The sequence below is a fragment of the Pristiophorus japonicus genome, chromosome 5 (assembly GCF_044704955.1).
Source record: "Pristiophorus japonicus isolate sPriJap1 chromosome 5, sPriJap1.hap1, whole genome shotgun sequence".
NCBI classification, from domain to species: Eukaryota; Metazoa; Chordata; class Chondrichthyes; family Pristiophoridae; genus Pristiophorus; species Pristiophorus japonicus.
This window is the reverse complement of record NC_091981.1, coordinates 53,535,182-53,553,412: the sequence shown is the minus strand read 5'-3', so window position 1 is coordinate 53,553,412 and position 18,231 is coordinate 53,535,182.

The window sequence follows — 18,231 nt, the reverse complement described above, 5'->3', positions numbered from 1 at the left end:
GGGGGGGGGATGAAGGCAGATGAGGTGGTTGCACGGGTACAGGAGCAGGGGGTGCCGAGGGGGCAACATTTTCTGATGCAGAACCAGGATCTTGGTCCTTGCTCTCATCTGTCGTTCACAGTGCTGGTGCGAAACCTAGGGGTGGAGTGCCGCGCTCGGGGACCACTGGGAGGCCTGTGCCAGCGGTGTTCCTGGCTATCGCATCCAGGGCCTCCGCCATCCACGGGATATACTTGGTCATGGTGGCCAGCTGTTGGGATATGCCTCCAATGCTTCCATGAGCTGGTCATCAATGCCGACAGTCCTCCTGGACAACTGTACCATCTCTCCGCTCTCATGTGGCGCTCATGGAGCAGACCTGCTGCGTCCATGAGGCCTCCACGCAGTTGGCGCCGAACTGGGGACAAATGGGGTGCCCTGTGGCGTGGTGCTTGGGGCCAGTACCTCCAGAGTGGAGGCAGGAATGACCAGAGGACCACTAGATGGCCTTGGGGTGGAATGGCTTCTGGAGTGTGGCGATGTAGGTTCCTCGAAGTCCGCGCTCTCATCCGTGGAGAACAGACCCAGCGGATTGACGGGCGAGAATCGGAGCTCCTCCGCACCAGATGTAGGATCGTCCGGAGAGTTGGGCCTCTGTGGTCTTGCCTGGGACCGTGCTGCTGGCTGATCTGCAAGACACAAATGAGGTTATTGGAGGAGAAGGGGGTGCTAGGGTAACAAGGTGAGTCCAGCGCTACACACAGCATATACACGACAAAAGCACCACCGCTATCAAAATCATCACAGATATCACATTTCATGACCATCAACACATTGTGCATTGCAATGATTTTCGTTAGACCTGCATTATTTCTATGACAATTTTAGAAATCATCTATCACATATGATTGTTCGGATATGAGTGGGTGTGGCATCTATTGACATCACATCATGCAATGGTGTAAACTTTACTCACGTGGCATCATTTCAGGGTCTGCAGATGCATCCGTGACTGTCCGGGAGTGCTTCCCCACGAGTGTGAGCACCCGCTCCTCCATCTCAGTGATGTCGCTGGGGACTGGTGGCCCCCCACCCGTTCGCCTCTGCATGGACCTCATCGTCGATAGCTTCTTCTGTAAAAGGTGACAGGACGACATGGCATGAGATCATTGCGTGATATCATTGTTAGGCACTGTCACAGAGACTGATACAACACATAACCGATGATGTAATCATGATTATTATGATAGTTATCATTCTTTACCTAAAGACGTACACCGTGACCGCAGGCTTTGAGTAAAATATTCCCGGTAAAAGTGAAATACCTCACATCTGATGATAGTCACTCATGATTGTTACAAATCAAATTATATAAATACATAAGTACATGTAAATCAATGTAATAGTTACTCTTGCGGATCCCACAAGGTCATTCCATCGTTTGCGGCATTGGTTGCCCTCGTTGGTCGCCGACGAGACCACCTCTGCTATTTCGGTCCATATCTTCTGGTATGCCTTTGGGGTGGGCTTCCCACGCCCTCCCTGTGTCAAGTCACCCCAGCATAACTCGACCTCCTACAAGAGGAAGGGATTTGCCTCGTCTGAGAACCTCCTGGCTCTTTTGCGCCCTCCAACGTGCTCCTCTCCCACCTCACTGCTCTCTCCAGCATCAGTCTCCACAGCAGAGGGTACTGAAGTTGCATGTTCAGCCATGAACTCATTGAATGGCGGTGCAGGCTAGAAGGGCCGAATGGCCTACTCCTGCACCTATTTTCTATGTTTCTATGTTTCTATGCCTCCTCCTTTCCCTCCATTATAGGCCAAATTCGGTCAAATATGTGGCTGGTGTAAAGTCCTGTCCCCTCAGTACAGATTCACACGAGGCATGTAGTGAAGTCAAGGTCACTCTGGACCGGCACCTTTATTTCACAGCTCTGGAATGCTGCACTTGCCTGAGACCTGCCCTTATATACCTGTCTCTTGCAAGTGCACCCCTGGTGGTAAGGTATGCTGGTGGTTACAGGTCGTATCTTATTACAGTCATGTAGAGCATGTTAGGATACAGTTATATATAATAATGTAAGATACATGACATCACCCTCCCCCAAGGTCTTATTGTCTTTATAGGTTCAGTTTCTCAGGTGGTCTACCCTCTCGCGTGGAGCGTCTGAGTTGTGGTTCAGTTGTTTGCCTTGGTGTCTGTTTTTCTTTGGGTGTGATTGCTGGTATCTCGCCTGGGCTGTCTGTTTCGATTGGTGTGATTGTTGTTGACTCGCCTGGGCTGTCTGTTGGGATTGCCCTTTCCTCAGGTTGTTCCCTCTGTCTGTCCACCAGGTGTGGTGCGAGTTCCACATTGTAGTCTGCCTCTGGTTCCGCAGTGTTGTTGGTAAATCTGCTTTTGACTTGGTCTACATGCCTCCGGCAGGTTTTGCCATTGTCCATTTGTACTACCAGTAGCCTGTTTCCTTCCTTGTCCGTTACTGTTCCTGCAAGCCATTTGGGACCCCTGCCATAGTTTAGTACAAACACTTTGTCCCCTATCTCATTCCATCTCCCCCTCGAATTTCTGTCATGGTACTCAGTCAGCTTACGGCGCTTTGCCTCAACGATTTCGTTAATGAGAGCCTTGTTTTTAAAGTCCTTTTCATCAACAGTTGCGCGGGGGGGATCCCAGTCAATGAGTGCGGACAAGATCTGTGTGCCAGCAGCAGTCACGACAGGCGACCCTGCAGCGTGGGACCTTGGATTTTAAGCATGCCTTGTTTAATGATTTGCACTGCTCTCTCCGCCTGGCCGCTAGAGGCCGGCTTGAACGGTGCCGTCTTGACGTGATTTATGCCGTGGTCAATTATAAAGTCTTGGAATTCTGCGCTGGTGAAGCACGGACCATTGTCACTGACCAATATGTCAGGGATTCCGTGCATTGCAAACATGGTTGCGAGGCTCTCCACAGTGTGGAGGTTGTGCTCGAGTTTAAAATGGTGCATTCGATCCACTTTGAAAATGCATCTACAACTACGAGGAACATTTTGCCCATAAATGGGCCCGCATAGTCTACCTGCACCCGCGACCAAGGTTTGGTAGGCCAGGGCCAGGGGCTCAGTGGAGCCTCCCTGGGGGCATTGTTGAGTTGGGCAAAAATGGTGCACCTTCGGATGCAGAGCTCCTGGTCCGCGTCAATACCAGGCCATCAGATGTGGGATCTGGCTATGGCCTTCATGAGAACGATCCCCGGATGCTCGTGGTGGAGCTCCCGGACAAATGCCTCTCTGCCTCGCAGAGGCATGACTTCTCGGCTGCCCCACATCAGGCAGTCTGCTTGTAGTGATAGCTCATGCATGCGCCTGTGAAAGGGTTTTAATTCCTCGGGGCAGGCATTGCGAGCCTCTGCCCAGTCACCGGTTAGGACACATCTTTTTACTAAGGATAACGTGGGGTCGCTGGCCGTCCAGGCTCTGATTTGGTGAGCCATCATGGGCGAACCTGTGGACTCAAAGGCATTGATTGCCATGATTATCTCACAGTCCTGTTCGTCAGACCCTTCCGTGGTCGCCAGGGGTAGCTACTGAGCGGGTCGGCACGGTTGTCTGTGCCTGGTCTGTGCCTTATGGTATAGTCGTAGGATGCCAGCATGAGTGCACACCGTTGAATTCGCGCCGAGGCGTTGGCGTTTATTGCCTTGCTCTCGGATAGGAGGGACGTGAGGGGCTTGTGGTCGGTTTCTAACGCGAACTTGGCCCCGAAAAGGTATTGGTCCATCTTTTTGACACCGTACACGCACACGAGCGCCTCCTTCTCTACCATTCCGTACCCGCGCTCTGCCCGCGAAAGTGACCTGGAGGCATAAGCTATGGGCTGTAATTTGCCTGCACTATTGACATGTTGCAAAACGCACCCGACCCCATACGCTGATGCATCACATGTAAGAACGAGCTTTTTACCTGAGTCAAAGCAAATCAAAACACTGTTGGAACACAGAAGGTTGCGTGCCTTATTGAAGGCGCGTTCCTGGGCGTCCCCCCAAAACCAATCGCACCCCTTCCTGAGTAGCACGTGGAGAGGCTCCAGCAGCGTGCTTAAGTTCTGCATAAAGTTCCCAAAGTAATTGAGTAGCCCGAGAAAGGCGCGCAGTTCTGAGACATTCTGGGGCCTGGATGCCAGGCGAATTGCTTCTGTTTTGGACTCTGTTGGGCGGATTCCATCAGCGGCAATCCTTCTGCCCAAAAATTCAACCTTGGGTGCGAGAAACAGGCACTTGGATTTCTTGACTTGTAGGCCTACCCGATCCAACCGCTTTAGTACTTCCTCCAAATTACGGAGATGGGAGTCGGTGTCCTTGCCCGTGATAAGTATGTCGTCTTGAAATACAACTGTCCCTGGGATGGACTTGAGCAGACTCTCCATGTTGCGCTGGAATATGGCAGCTGCCGACCTGATGCCGAATGGGCATCGATTGTACATGAAAAGGCCTCAATGTGTGTTGATGGTGGTGAGTAGCTTGGATTCCTCGGTCAATTTTTGCGTCACATACGCAGATGTGAGGTCTAATTTTGAGAAAAGTTTACCTCCAGCCAATGTGGCAAATAAATCCTCCGCTCTGGGCAGCGGGTACTGGTCCTGTCGGGAGACTCTGTTTATGGTAGATTTGTAGCCCCACAGATTCGTACGGATCCATCAGGCTTCATGACTAGGACGATGGGACTTGCCAAGTCGCTAAATTCCACAGTTGATATAATGCCTTCCCGCAGAAGCCTGTCTAGTTATGTGTTCAATCTTTTCCCTCATCACATAGGGTACAGCTCTGGCCTTGTGATGGACTGGTCTAGCATCCTGTGTGATGTAGATTTTGACTTTGGCCCCTTTGATAGTGCCCACACCTGGCTGAAAGAGATGTTCAAATCGCTTTATAACTGTTGAGCAGGAGGTCCGTTCCTCTAATGACATGGCATGGACATCATCCCAGTTCCAGTTTAGTTTTGTCAGCCAGCTTCTCCCCAGCAGTGCTGGGGGGGTCTCCGGGGACAATCCACAGGGGAAGTCGGTTCACTGTCCCTTGTGTGTGACAGAGAGCATGGCGCTGCCGAGGACTGGTACGATTTCTTTGGTATAGGTCCTTAGTTTGGTGTCGATCCTTGTTAATTTTGGTCTGTCTCTTTTATGCGGCCACAGTTGTTCAAATTGTTGAGCGCCCATGAGAGATTGACTTGCTCCCGTATCCAGCTCCATGTTGACAGATATCCCATTGAGTAGGACCCTCATCATTATAGGAGGCGTCCTGTTATAGGAGCAGCGGCCATTGATCGTGTTGACCCGCTGTACACCGGTGTCCCGGGTACTGTCCCCACCATCTTCTGGTCCGCTTTCCGACCCATCCGATTCGTATACCAGCCGAGCTGCCGTTATTTTGCACATGCGGGCCAAATGCCCTGTATATTCACAATTTCTGCAAACCGCCTGCTGAAATCGACATCCCCTTGCCGAGTGCCCACCCCCACACCTCCAGCACAGACCTGTTCCATTGTTCAAAGAGTTTCCAAAGAATGAGCTGCGTCTGGCTGATCTCTCTTGAGCTTCTCTCAGTTTGTAGTTGATTGCTCGCATTGTGGGTTGATGAGGTGTGAACGGCCGTTCCTGTGGCCCTTGATGGCTTCTGCCTGCTGTCGAGAGCCTGTTCTCCCGGTTTTGTCTGTGTGTGGGGGTAGCAGCTTGTTTAGTGCTGTGAACTTCTTGTTCCAATATTTCGTTAGTTGTCGTACCTGCATTGTAAATCAACCTCGTTTCTTCTTCCCCTACCAAGAATGTCTGTGCAACCAGTGCTGCTGCCTCTAAGGTCAGGTTCTTGGTCTCTATGAGCTTTCGGAATATGCCTGTGTGGCCTATTCCTTCAATGAAAATGTTTCTCAGCATTTCTCTCCTCAGTTCATCGGAGAACTCACATAAACTAGCCAACCTCCGAAGTTCCGCCACGAACTCGGGTATGCTCTGGCCCACACAGCGTCTGTAGTTGTAGAACCTGTGTCTGGCCATGTGTAGGCTGCTCGCTGGCTTCAGGTGGTCTCTTACCAGTGTGCTCAATTCTTCAAACGACTTGCTTGCTGGTTTCTCGGGTGCCAACAGATCCTTCATTAAAGCGTATGTTTTCGAGCCACAGCTGGTCAAGAGATGGGCTCTTCTCTTGTCTGCCTTATCGCCGCCTAACCAGTCTTTGGTTACAAAGCTTTGCTGGAGCCTTTCTATAAATTCCTCCCAATTGTCTCCCTCATTGTACTTTTCATCTGATCCGTTGTTCGCCATTCTGTGGATTCTGTAATCCCGTAACCCGTCGCCACTGTAAAGTCCTGTCCCCTCAGTACAGATTCACACGAGGCATGTAGTGAAGTCAAGGTCACTCTGGACCTGCATCTTTATTTCACAGCTCTGGAATGCTGCACTTGCCTGAGACCTGCCCTTATATACCTGTCTCTTGCAAGTGCACTCCTGGTGGTAAGGTATGCTGGTGGTTACAGGTCATATCTTATTACAGTCATGTATAGCATGTTAGGATACAGTTATATATAATAATGTAAGATACATGACAGCTGGTAACACCTACTTTTTGTTTACCTACTTGATGTGAAGCTCTAAAATCTCCCTCCTTTCTCCTAAAGCAGCCACACCACACCCAGCCACGCCTTCAGTCCCTCTGAGCTCCCTCTCTCTCTGTCTCCTCTTCTGCGCATGTCATGGTGACCCTTGACCTCCAGAATCGCGGGAATCGAGCGTTGCCATGCTGTTGCTAAGGACGGGCACATCTCTTCAATTCCAATCGGTCACAGTGTGGTCAAGATGTTTTTAGAGATGTTCACATCAACTCCAATGACCTGCAGAGTACATCTGAACTCCACCGGGGTGGTGTGTGTGTGTGGGGAGTGCGTGGGGGTTGGTGTGTGTGTGTTGGGGGGTGTTGTGTGTGTGTGCATGTGGGTGTGTGGGGTGGTGTGTGTGTGGGGGGTGGTGTGTGTGTGTGTGGGGTGGTGTGTGTGTGGTGTGTGTGGGGGTGGTGTGTGTGTGGTGTGTGTGGGGGTGGTGTGTGTGTGGTGTGTGTGGGGGTGGTGTGTGTGTGTTGGGGGGTGTTGTGTGTGTGTGCATGTGGGTGTGTGGGGTGGTGTGTGTGTGGGGTGGTGTGTGTGTGTGTGGTGTGTGTGGGGGTGGTGTGTGTGTGGGGATGGTGTGTGTGTGGGATGGTGTGTGTGTGTGTGGGGTGGTGTGTGTGTGGTGTGTGTGGGGGTGGTGTTTGTGTGGGGATGGTGTGTGTGTGTGTGTGTGGGGTGGTGTGTGTGGAGGGTGGTGTATGTATGTGTGTGCATGTGGGTGTGTGGGGTGGTGTGTGTGTGTGGGGTGTTGTGTGTGTGTGTGGGGTGGTGTGTGTGTAGTGTGTGTGTGTGTGTGTGTGGGGGGTGGTGTGTGTGTGTGTGGGATGGTGTGAGGTAGTGTGTGTGTGGGGTGGGGTGGAGTAGTGTCTGTGTGTGTGTATGTGGGGTGGTGTGTGTGTGTGTGTGTGTGTGTGTGTGTGTGGGGTGGTGTGTGTGTGTGTGTGTTTGTGTGTGGGGTGGTGTGTGTGTGTGTGTGTGTGTGTGTGTGTGTGTGTGGGGTGGTGTGTGTGTGGGGTGGTGTGGGGTGGTGTGTGTGTGGGGTGGTGTGTGTGTGGGGTGGTGTGTGTGTGTGTGGGATGGTGTGAGGTAGTTTGTGTGTGGGGTGGTGTGTGTGTGTGGGGTGGTGTGTGTGTGGGGTGTGTGTGTGTGGGGTGATGTGTGTGTGGGGTGGTGTGGGGTGGTGTGTGTGTGGGGTGGTGTGGGGTGGTGTGTGTGTGTGTGGGGTGATGTGTGTGTGGGGTGGTGTGTGTGTGGGGTGGTGTGGGGTGGTGTGTGTGTGTGTGGGGTGGTGTATGGGGGGTGGTGTGTGTGTGTGGGGTGGTGTGTGTGTGGTGTGTGTGTGTGTGGGGTGTTGTGTGTGTGGGGTGGTGTGGGGTGGTGTGGGGTGGTGTGTGTGTGTGTGGGATGGTATGAGGTAGTGTGTGTGTGGGGTGGTGTGTGTGTGTGTGGGATGGTGTAAGGTAGTGTGTGTGTGGGGTGGTGTGTGTGTGGGGTGGTGTGTGTGTGTGTGGGATGGTGTGAGGTAGTGTGTGTGGGGTGGTGTGGGGTGGTGTGTGTGTGTGTGGGGTGGTGTATGGGGGGTGGTGTGTGTGTGGGGTGGTGTGGGGTGGTGTGTGTGTGGGGTGGTGTGTGTGTGGGATGGTGTGAGGTAGTGTGTGTGTGGGGTGGTGTGTGTGTGTGTGGAGTGGTGTGTGTGTGTGTAGGGTGGTGTAAGGGGGGTGGTGTGTGTGTGGGGTGGTGTGGGGTGGTGTGTGTGTGGGGTGGTGTGTGTGTGGGATGGTGTGAGGTAGTGTGTGTGTGGGGTGGTGTGTGTGTGTGTGGAGTGGTGTGTGTGTGTGTAGGGTGGTGTAAGGGGGGTGGTGTGTGTGTGGGGTGTGCGCGATGTGTGTGTGGGGTGTTGTGTATGTTTATGAGCTAGATTTTCCATTTTTTTTTGCATGCTTAACGCCCACTTAACGGCCATTTTACCACTGAAATGACATATAACGCCCATATATCGCCCATTTAGCCACAAAATGGAAACTGACGGGCATATTTAGGAAACTTATCGCCGAGCATTACTTTCCCCATGTGCCTAACGCCGGAAAAAATATTACCGCCTGCCCACATTTTTTGGGCGGAATCATCAGAATGGGCGAAATCAGCTCCCATAATATCGCCCAGCGTTACTTTCCGCACGGAATTAACGCCGAGATTCAATAATACCGCCCGCCCATTTTTTTTTTGTCGTAAAGAGGACATTTGGAGAAACTAACGCCCAGGAGATCGCCCACAGTCACTTTCATCACCTCATACACATATCGCCCACAATATCGCTCGCCCAAAAAACCGCCCAGAAAAGTGAAACTGTTCTGAACTAATGCCAGCGGTGTGGCTGCCATTTTTTAAAATCGCAAGTCGCTTCATTCAAAAGGCTGCTTCAATTTTGGGGGAGTTTGCATTGACTCTGGAGTTCTTCTCAGGTGAAGTGACCATCTCAACAGTCATATTTTCAGACTCTGGACTATTGTGGATTTACTCCAGGTGTATTTTAGTGAGAAAATTATATCTTCTGATCCATCGCTATTATACTTTCATTGCAATGTGGTTGATGTGGTGTGTGTGGTGAGGTGTGTGCATGTGTGGTGTGATGTGTGGTGTAGTGTGGTATGGTATGTGTGATGAGTGTGTGGGGTGGGGGGGAGGGTATGTGTGCGGGGGGTGGTGTGTGTGTATAGAGTGTGGAGTGGAGTGTGTGTGGGGTGGAGTGTGTGTGGGGTGGAGTGTGTGTGGGGTATGGGGTGGTGTGTGTGTGGTGTGTGGTGTGGGGTGGTCTGCATGTGGGGTGGTGTGTGTGGGGTGTGTGGTGTGATGTGTGTGGTGTGGTGTGATGTGTGTGGTGTGGTGTGTGTGTGATATGGTGTGTGTGGTGTGGTGTGTGTGGTGTGATGTGTGTGGTGTGGTGTGTGTGGTGTGGTGTGTGTGTGATGTGGTGTTGTTGGTGTGGTGTGGCGTGGTGTGTGTGGTGTGGTGTGTGTGATGTGTGTGGTGTGGTGTGTGTGGTGTGTATGGTGTGGTGTGTGTGGTGTGATGTGTGTGGTGTGTGTGGTGTGGTATGGTGTGATGTAGTGTTGTTGGTGTGGTGTGGTGTGATGTGTGTGTGATGTGGTGTTGTTGGTATGGTGTGGTGTGGTGTGTCTGGTGTGGTGTGGTGTTGTTGGTGTGTTGTGGTTGGTGTGGTGTGGTATGTCTGGTGTGGTGTGTCTGGTGTGGTGTGTGTGGTGTGGTGTGTGTGGTGTGGTGTGTGTGGTGTGGTGTGTGTGGTGTGGTGTGTGTGTGATGTGGTGTTGTTGGTGTGGTGTGGTTGGTGTGGTGTGTGTGGTATGGTTTGTGTGGTGTGGGGTGTGGGGTGATGTGCGTGTGGGGTGTGAGTGATGTGCATGTGGGGTGTGGGGTAGTGTGCGTGTGGGGTGTGGGGTGGTGTGCGTGTCGGGTGTGTGGGGTGTGCGGTGGTGTGCATGTGGTGTGTTGGGGGTGTGTGTGTGGGGGGGTGTGTGCAGGTAGGGTGTGGGGTGGTGTGCGTGTGGTGTGTGTTGGGGGTGTGTGTGCGGGGATGTGTGTGCGGCTGGGTTGTGTGTGTGTTGGGTGTGTGTTTGTGTGTGCGTGTGCGTGTGTTGGGCGCATGTACGTTCGTGTGCGTGTGTGCATAGGGCTGGTGCGTGTGTGTGTGTGTTGGGGTGTAGGTGTGTGTGTGTGTTGGAGTGTGTGCGTTGTGGTGGGTGTGTGTTGGGGTGTGTGTTGAGGTGTGTGTGCAGTTGGATGCATGTGTGTTGGTGTGTGTGTGTCTGTGTGCGCATTGGTATGTGCGTATGTGTGTGTTGGGGTGTGTGTGTGTGTGTGTGTGTTGGATGTGAGTGTGTTGGGTGTGTACATGTGCGTGGGTGCGCGTGTGTGTTGGGATGCGTGTGCATGTGTGTGTGTTGCTGTGTGTGTGTGTATTTGTTGGGGTGTGTGTGTGTTTTTGTGGGTGTGTGTGTGTTCGGTGCACGTGGGCGTGGGGGTGTGTGTGTGCATGTTGGGGTGCACGTGTGTGTTGGGATGCGTGTGCATGTGTGTGTGTTGCTGTGTGTGTGTGTGTGTTTGTTGGGGTGTGTGTGTGTTTTTGTGGGTGTGTGTGTGTTGGGTGCGTGTGGGCGTGGGGGTGGTGTGTGTGTGTGAGTGTGTGTTGAGCTGTGTGCTGGGTGTGTGTGTGTGTGTGTGTGTGTTAGGGTGTGTGTGTGTTGGGCGCATGTCTGGTGTTGGGGGCGCATGTGTTGGGGATGTGAGTGTTGGTGTGTGTGCGCGTTGGGGGCGTGTGTGTGTATTGGGGTGCGTGTGTATTGGGTGTTTGTGTGTGTCTGTTGGATGTCTGTGTGTTGGGGGTGTGTGCGTGTGCGGGGGTGCGTGTGTGCATGTTGGGAGTGTGTGTGTGCATGTTGGGGGTGCATGTGTGTGTGTTGGTGTGTGTGTGTGTCTTGGTGTGTGTGTGTGTTGGGGTGTGTATTGGGTGCATGTGTGTGTGTTGTTGGGTGCCTGTGTGTTGGGTGCATGTGTGTTGCGGGCATGTGTGTGTATGTTGAATGCGGTGTGTGTGTGTGTTGGGTGTGTTTGTGTGCTGGGTGTGTGTGTGTTGGGTGTGTGTGTGTTGGGGGTGTGTTGGGGGCATGTGCATTCGTGTGCACGTGTAAGTGGAGGTGATTTGCAGGTGGGGTGGGTCTGTGTGTGTGTGTGTGTGTGTGTGTGTATGTTGGGGTGTGTGTGTTGTGGAGCGTGTGTGTGTGTGTGTTGGGGTGAATGTGTGTGTGTGTTGGGTGCATGTGTGTTGGGGCGTGTGTGTGTGTGTGTTGGACGCGTGTTTATGTGTTGGTGTGTGTGTGTGTGTCGGGGTGTGTTTGTGTCGGTGTGTGTGTTGGGTGCATATGTGTGTGTGGTGGGTGTGTCTGTGTGTCTGTGTTGGGTGTTTGTGTTGGTGTGTGTGGGGGAGTACGTGTGCATCTTGGGGGTGCGCGTGTGTGTTGGGTGTGTGTGTATGTGTTGGAGGGTGTTGGGTGTGTTTTGGTGTGTGTGTGTTGGTGTGTGCATGTGTGTTGGTGTGTGTGCTGGTGTGTGTGTAAGTGTGTGTGTGTGTGTGTGTGTTGCGTGATGTGTGTGTGTGTTGGGGGTGTGTGTGTTGGGTGTGAGTGTGCGTGTTGGGGGTGTATGTGTATTGGGTGATGTGTGCGTGTGTGTTCGTGTGTTGGGGGTGTGTGTGTGTATGTTTGGTGCGCGTGTGTGTTGGGGCTGTGTGTGTGTGTGGTGGGGTGTGTTGGGTGTGTGTGTATGTTGGGTGATGTGTGTGTGTTGTTGTGTTGGGGGTGTGTGTGTTGGGTGTGTGTGTTGGGTGTGCGTGTGTGTATGTTGGGTGTGTGTGTGTGTATGTTTGGTGCGTGTATGTGTATGTGTGTTGGGTTTTTGGGTGCATGTGTTGGGGGTGCGTGTGTGTGTTGCGGTTGTGTCTATGTGTTGGGGGGGTGTGCGTGTGTTGGGGCGTGTGTGTGTCTTGGGTGTGTGTGTCTTGGGTGTGAATCTTGTGGGTGTGCATTGGGGGGGTGTGCCGGGGCGCACGTGTGCATGTTGGTGTGTGTGTGTGTATGTTGGGTGTGTGTGTGTGTGTGTGTGTGTGTGTGTGTGTGTGTGTGTGTGTGTGTGTGCTTGTTAGGTTTGGGAGTGCGTGTGGTGGGATGTGTGTGTGTTGGGAATGTGTGTATGTTGGGTTTGTGTGTGTGTGTGTATTGTGGGTGTGTGTGTGTTGTGGTGGTGTATCGGGTGTGTGTGTGTGTTGGGGGTGTGTTGGGGGTGTGTGTGTTGGGTGTGTGTGTGCATTGGAGTGTGTGTGTGTGTTGGGGGGTGTGTGCTTGTGTTGGGACCATGTGTGTGTGTGCTGGGGGTGCGTGTGTGTGTGTTGGGGTGTGTGTGTGTTGGGAGTATGTGTATGTTGGGTGTGTGTGTTTGTTGAGGTGTGTGTGTGTGTCTTGGTGTGTGTGTTGGGTGTGTGTGTGTGTGTGTGTGTTCAGTGTGGGTGTGTGTTAAGGGTGTGTGTTAGGAGTGTGTGTTGGGGGTGTGTGTTGGGAGTGTGTGTTAGTGGTGTGTGCCGGGATGTGTGCTGGGGTACACGTGTACGTGTTGGGGATGTGTGTGCGTGTTCGGGGTCTGTGTGTTGGGACGGTGTGTGTGTATTAGGTGTGTGTGTCTGTGTGTGTCGGGGGTGCATGTGTTTGTGTGTGTGTGTGTGTGTGTGTGTTGGGATGTTTATGTGCGTGTTTGGTACATGTGTGTGTGTATTCGGTTTGGGGGTGCGTGTGTTGGTGGTGTGCGTGTTTTGGGGGTGTGTTGTGGGTGTGTGTGTGTGTGTTGGGGGTGTGTGTGTATGTTGAGCTTGTGTGTTTGTGTTGGGGTGTGTGTCTGCGTGTGTGTTAAGGTGTGTGTGTGTTGGTGTGTGTGTGTGTGTTTGTGTGTGTGTGTTTGTTTCTGTGTGAATGTGTTGGGTGCGTGTGTGTGTGTTGGGAGCGTGTGTGTGTGTCTTGGGTGTGTATGTGTGTGTGTGTTGAGTGTGGGTGTGTGTTGGGGGTGTGTGTTTGTGTGTTGAGGGTGTGTATGTGTGTTGAGGGTGTGTATGTGTGTGTTGGGTGCGTGTGTGTATGTGCATGTATTAGGGGCATATGTGTGTGTGTTGGGGTGGGTGTGTGTGTTGGGGTGAGTGTGTATTTTGGTGTGTGTGTGTGTTGGTGTGTGTGTTGGAATGTTATGTGTGTGTTGGGATGTGTGTGTGTTGAGATGTGTGTGTGTGTGTTGGATGTATGTGTGTTGGGTGCGTGTGTTGGGTGTGTTGGATGTATGTGTGTTGGGTGCGTGTGTTGGGTGTGTGTTGGGGGTGTGTGTTGGGGGTGTGTGTTGGGGGTGTGTGTAGGGGGTGTGTGTAGGGGGTGTGTGTAGGGGGTGTGTGTAGGGGGTGTGTGTTGGTGGTGTGTGTTGGTGGTGTGTGTAGGGGGTGTTTGTTGGGGAGTGTTTTGGTGGTGTGTGTTGGGATGTGTGTTGGAGATGTATATTAGGGGTGTGTGTTGGAGGAGTGTTTTAGGGGTGTGTGTTGTGATGTGTGTTGGAGATGTATGTTAGGGGTGTGTGTTGGGGGTGTGTGTTGGGGGTATGCGGCGGTATGTGCAGGGGTCTGTGTGGGGAGCGTGGGTGTGCATGTTGGTTGCGTGTGTGTGTTTGATGCATGCGTATGTGTGTGTGTGTGTGTGTGTGTGAGAGTGCTGGGTTTGGGGGTGCGTGATGGGGGTGTGTATGTTAGGGGTGTGTTGTGGGTGTGTGTGTTGGGGATGTGTGTGTGTTGTTGGTGTGTGTGTTGGGTGTGTGTGTGTGTTGGGTATGTGTGTGTCTTGCTGTGCGTGTGTGTGTGTGTGTGTGTGTGTGTGTGTGTGTGTGTGTGTGTGTGTGTGTGTGTGTGTGTGTGTGTTGGGGCGTGTGTGTATGTTGGGGCATGTGTGTGTCTTGGTGTGTGTGTGTCTATGTGTGTGTTGGGTGCGTGTGTGTGTTGGAGCATGTGCGTGTGTTGGGGGCATGTGTGTGTCTGTGTGTGTGTGTGTGTGTATGTTGGGGGTGTGCATTGGGGTCTGTGTTGGGGTGTGTGCTAGGGGTGTGTGCAGGGGGGGGGGTGCCATGGTGTGTGCCGGGGAGCGCGTGTGCTTGTTGGGGGTGTGAGTGTGTGTTCAGGGAGTGGCTGTGTGTTGGGGGGTGTATGTGTGTGTGTTAGGTGTGTGTGTGTTGGGGGTGCGTGTGTTTTGGGGAGTTTGTGTATGTGTGTGTTGGGATGTGTGTGTGTTGGGTATATGTGTGTTTGGTGCATGTGTGTTTGTGTGTGTTGGTTGTGTGTGTGTGTGTATGTTGGGTGCGTGTGTGCGTGCTGGGTTTTGGGGGTACGTGTGTTGGGTTTGGGGGTGCGTGTGTTGGGGGTGTGTGTGTGTTAGAAACATAGAAACATAGAAAATAGGTGCAGGAGTAGGCCATTTGGCCCTTCGAGCCTACACCACCATTCAATATGATCATGGCTGATCATTCACCTCAGTACCCCTTTCCTGCTTTCTCTCCATACCCCTTGATCCCTTTAGCCGTAAGGGCCATATCTAACTCCCTCTTGAATATATCAAATGAACTGGCATCAACAACTCTCTGCGGCAGGGAATTCCACAGGTTAACAACTCTCTGAGTGAAGAAGTTTCTCCTCATCTCGGTCCTAAATGGCTTACCCCTTATCCTTAGACTGTGACCCCTGGTTCTGGACTTCCCCAACATTGGGAACATTCTTCCTGCATCTAACTTGTCCAGTCCCGTCAGAATTTTATATGTTTCTTTGAGATCCCCTCTCATTCTTCTAAACTCCAGTGAATACAGGCCCAGTCAATCCAGTCTTCTTCATATGTCAGTCCTGCCATCCCGGGAATCAGTCTGGTGAATCTTCGCTGCACTCCCTCAATAACAAGAACATCCTTTCTCAGATTAAGAGACCAAAACTGAACACAATATTCCAGGTGAGGCCTCACCAAGGCCCTGTACAACTGCGGTAAGACCTCCCTGCTCCTATATTGTTGGGGGTGTGTGTGTGTGTTGGGTGTGTGTGTGTGTGTGTTGGGTGTGTGTGTGTGTGTTGGGTGTGTGTGTGTGTGTGTGTGTGTGTGTGTGTGTGTGTGTGTGTGTGTGTGTGTGTGTGTGTGTGTGTGTGTGTGTGTGTTCGGCGTGTGTTGGGGGCGTGTGTGTGTGTGTGTGTGTGCGTGTGTGTGTGTGTGTGTTGGTGGTGTGTGGATTGTGTGTGTAAGTGTTGGGGGTGTGTTGGGGTCTGTATGTTGAGGTGTGTGTGTGTGTGTGTGTGTGTGTGTGTGTGTGTGTGTGTGTCTGTTGGGGGTGTGTGTGTATTGGGTGTGTGTGTTGGGGCGTGTATGTGTGTCGGGGGTGTGTGTTGCGGGTGAGTGTGTGTGTTGGGTGTGTGTGTGTGTGTGTGTGTTGGTGTGTGTTGGGTGTGTGTTGGGGTATATGTTGGAGTGTGTATGTGTGTGTTGGGGTGTGTGTGTCTGTGTGTTGGTGTGTGTGTGTGTTGGTTTGTGTTGGGTGTGTGTTGGGGTGTGTGTTGGGTTGTGTGTTTGTTGGGGGGGTGCATGTGTGTGTGCATTGGGGGTGTGTGTGTGTTAGAAACATAGAAACACAGAAAATAGGTGCAGGAGTAGGCCATTCAGCCCTTCGAGCCTGCACCACCATTCAATATGATCATGACTTATCATTCACCACAGTACCCATTTTCCTGCTTTCTCTCCCTATCCCTTGATCCCTTTAGCTGTAAGGGCCATATCTAACTCCCTCTTGAATATATCCAATGAACTGGCATCAACAACTCTCTGCGGTAGAGAATTTCACAGGTTAACAACTCTTTGAGTGAAGAAGTTTCTCCTCATCTCGGTCCTAAATGGCTTATTACTTATCCTAAGACTGTGACCCTGGTTCTGGACTTCCCCAACATCGGGAACATTCTTCCTGCATCTAACCTGTCTAGTCCCGTTAGAATTTTATATGTTTCCATGAGATCCCCTCTCATTCTTCTAAACTCCAGTGAATACAGGCCAAGTCGATCCAGTCTCTCCTCATATGTCAGTCCTGCCATCCCGGGAATCAGTCTGGTGAACCTTTGCTGCACTCCCGCAATAGCAAGAACGTCTTTTCTCAGATTAGGAGACTAAACCTGAACACAATATTCCAGGTGAGGCCTCACCAAGGCCCTGTACAACTGCAGTAAGACCTCCCTGCTCCTATACTGTTGGGGGTGTGTGTGTGTGTGGTGGGAGGGTGTGTCTGTGTTGGGGGTGTGTGTCTATGTTGGATGTGTGTGTGTGTGTGTGTGTGTGTTCGAGGTTTGTTGTGTGTGTGTGTGTGTGTGTGTGTGTGTGTGTGTGTGTGTATGTGTGTGTGTTGGGGCGTGTATGTAGGTTGGTGTGTGTGTGTATGTTGGGAGGTGTATGTGTGTTGCGGGTGTGTGTTGCCGGTGTGTGTTGGGTTTGTGTGTGTGTGTTGGCGGTGCGTTGGGCGTGCGTGTTAGGCGTGTGTGTTAAGCGGTTGTGCTAGGGGGTGTGTTGGGGGTGTGTGTGTGTGTTGGGGGTGTGTGCGTGTGTGTGTGTTGGGTACGTGTGTGTATTGGGTACATGTGTGTATTGGGGGTGTGTGTTGGGGTGTGTGTGGGGGTGTGTGTTGGGTGTGTGTTGGGTGCGTGTGAGTGTGTTGGGTGTGTGTGTGTTGGGGGTGTGTTGGGTGTGTGTGTAAGCATTGGGGGTGTGTTGGGGTGTGTATGTGGGTTGGGTGTGTGTGGGTGTGTGTTGGGTGTGTGTGTGTGGGTTGTGTGTGTGTGTGCGTGTGTTGAGGGTGTGTTTAGTGTGTGTGTGTTGGGGGTGTGTGTATGTTGTGTGTGTTGGGGGTGTGGGTTGGGCATGTGTATTGGGCGTGTGTGATGGACGTGCGTGTTAGGGGTGTGTGTTGGGTGTGCGTGTTCGGCATGTGTGTTAAGCGTGTGTGTTGGGGTTGTGTTAGGGTGTGTATGTGGGTTGGGTGCGTGTGGGTGTGTATTGGGGGTGTGTGTGTGTGTTGTATGTGTGTGTGATGTGTGTGTTGTATGTGTGTGTGATGTGTGTGTGTTGGGGGTTTGTTGGGTGTGTGTGTGTCTGTGCTGGGGGTGTGTTGGGTTTGTGTGTGTGTGTGTGTGTGTGTGTGTGTGTGTGTGTGTGTGTGTGTGTGTGTGTGTGGTGTGTTGTGTGTTGTGTGTGTATGTGTGTTGGGGGTGTGTTCAGTGTGTGTATGTGTGTGTGTGTTGCGGGTTTGTGTGTGTGTTGGGGTGTGAGTGTGCTGTGTGTGTTGGGGGTATGTGTTGGGCATGTGTATTGGGCGTGTGTGTTAAGCAGGTGTGTTGGGCGGTGTGTCGGGCGTGTGTGTGGGGGTGCACATGTGTGGCGTTGCGCCTATGCGCCTGTCCATGTTGGGGGTGCGCATGTGTGTTGGGGGTGTGTGTGTTTGTTGGGGTGTGCGGGGATGTGTGCATGTGTGTGTTGGGGTTGTGTGTGTTGGGGATGTGTGTGTGTTGGGGGTATGTGTGTGTTGGGGTTGTGTGTGTTGGTTTCATATGTGTGTTGGGTTTGGGGGTGTATGTGTTGGCTGCGTGTGTGTGTTGAGTTTGGGGTTGTGTGTATTGGGGGTGTGTGTGTGTGTGTGTTGGGGCTGTGTATCTGTTGGGTGTGTGCGTGCATGTGCTGGGCGCGTGTGCGCGTGTGTATGCGTGTGTGCATGTGCGTGGGGGTGGTGTGCAGCTGGAGGTGGTGTGTGCGTGTTGCTCGCATGTGTGTTGGGTACGTGTGCATGCTTGTGAGTGTATTTTGTGTGTGTTGGGTGGTGCATGTGTGTTGGATGGTGTGTGTGTTTGTTGGCATGCATGTGTGTGTGTGTTGGGTGCGTGTGTATATGTGTTGGGGTGTGTATGTGTGTTGGTCAGGTGTGTGTGTGTATGTATATTGGGGGTGTGTGTGTGTGTGTGTGT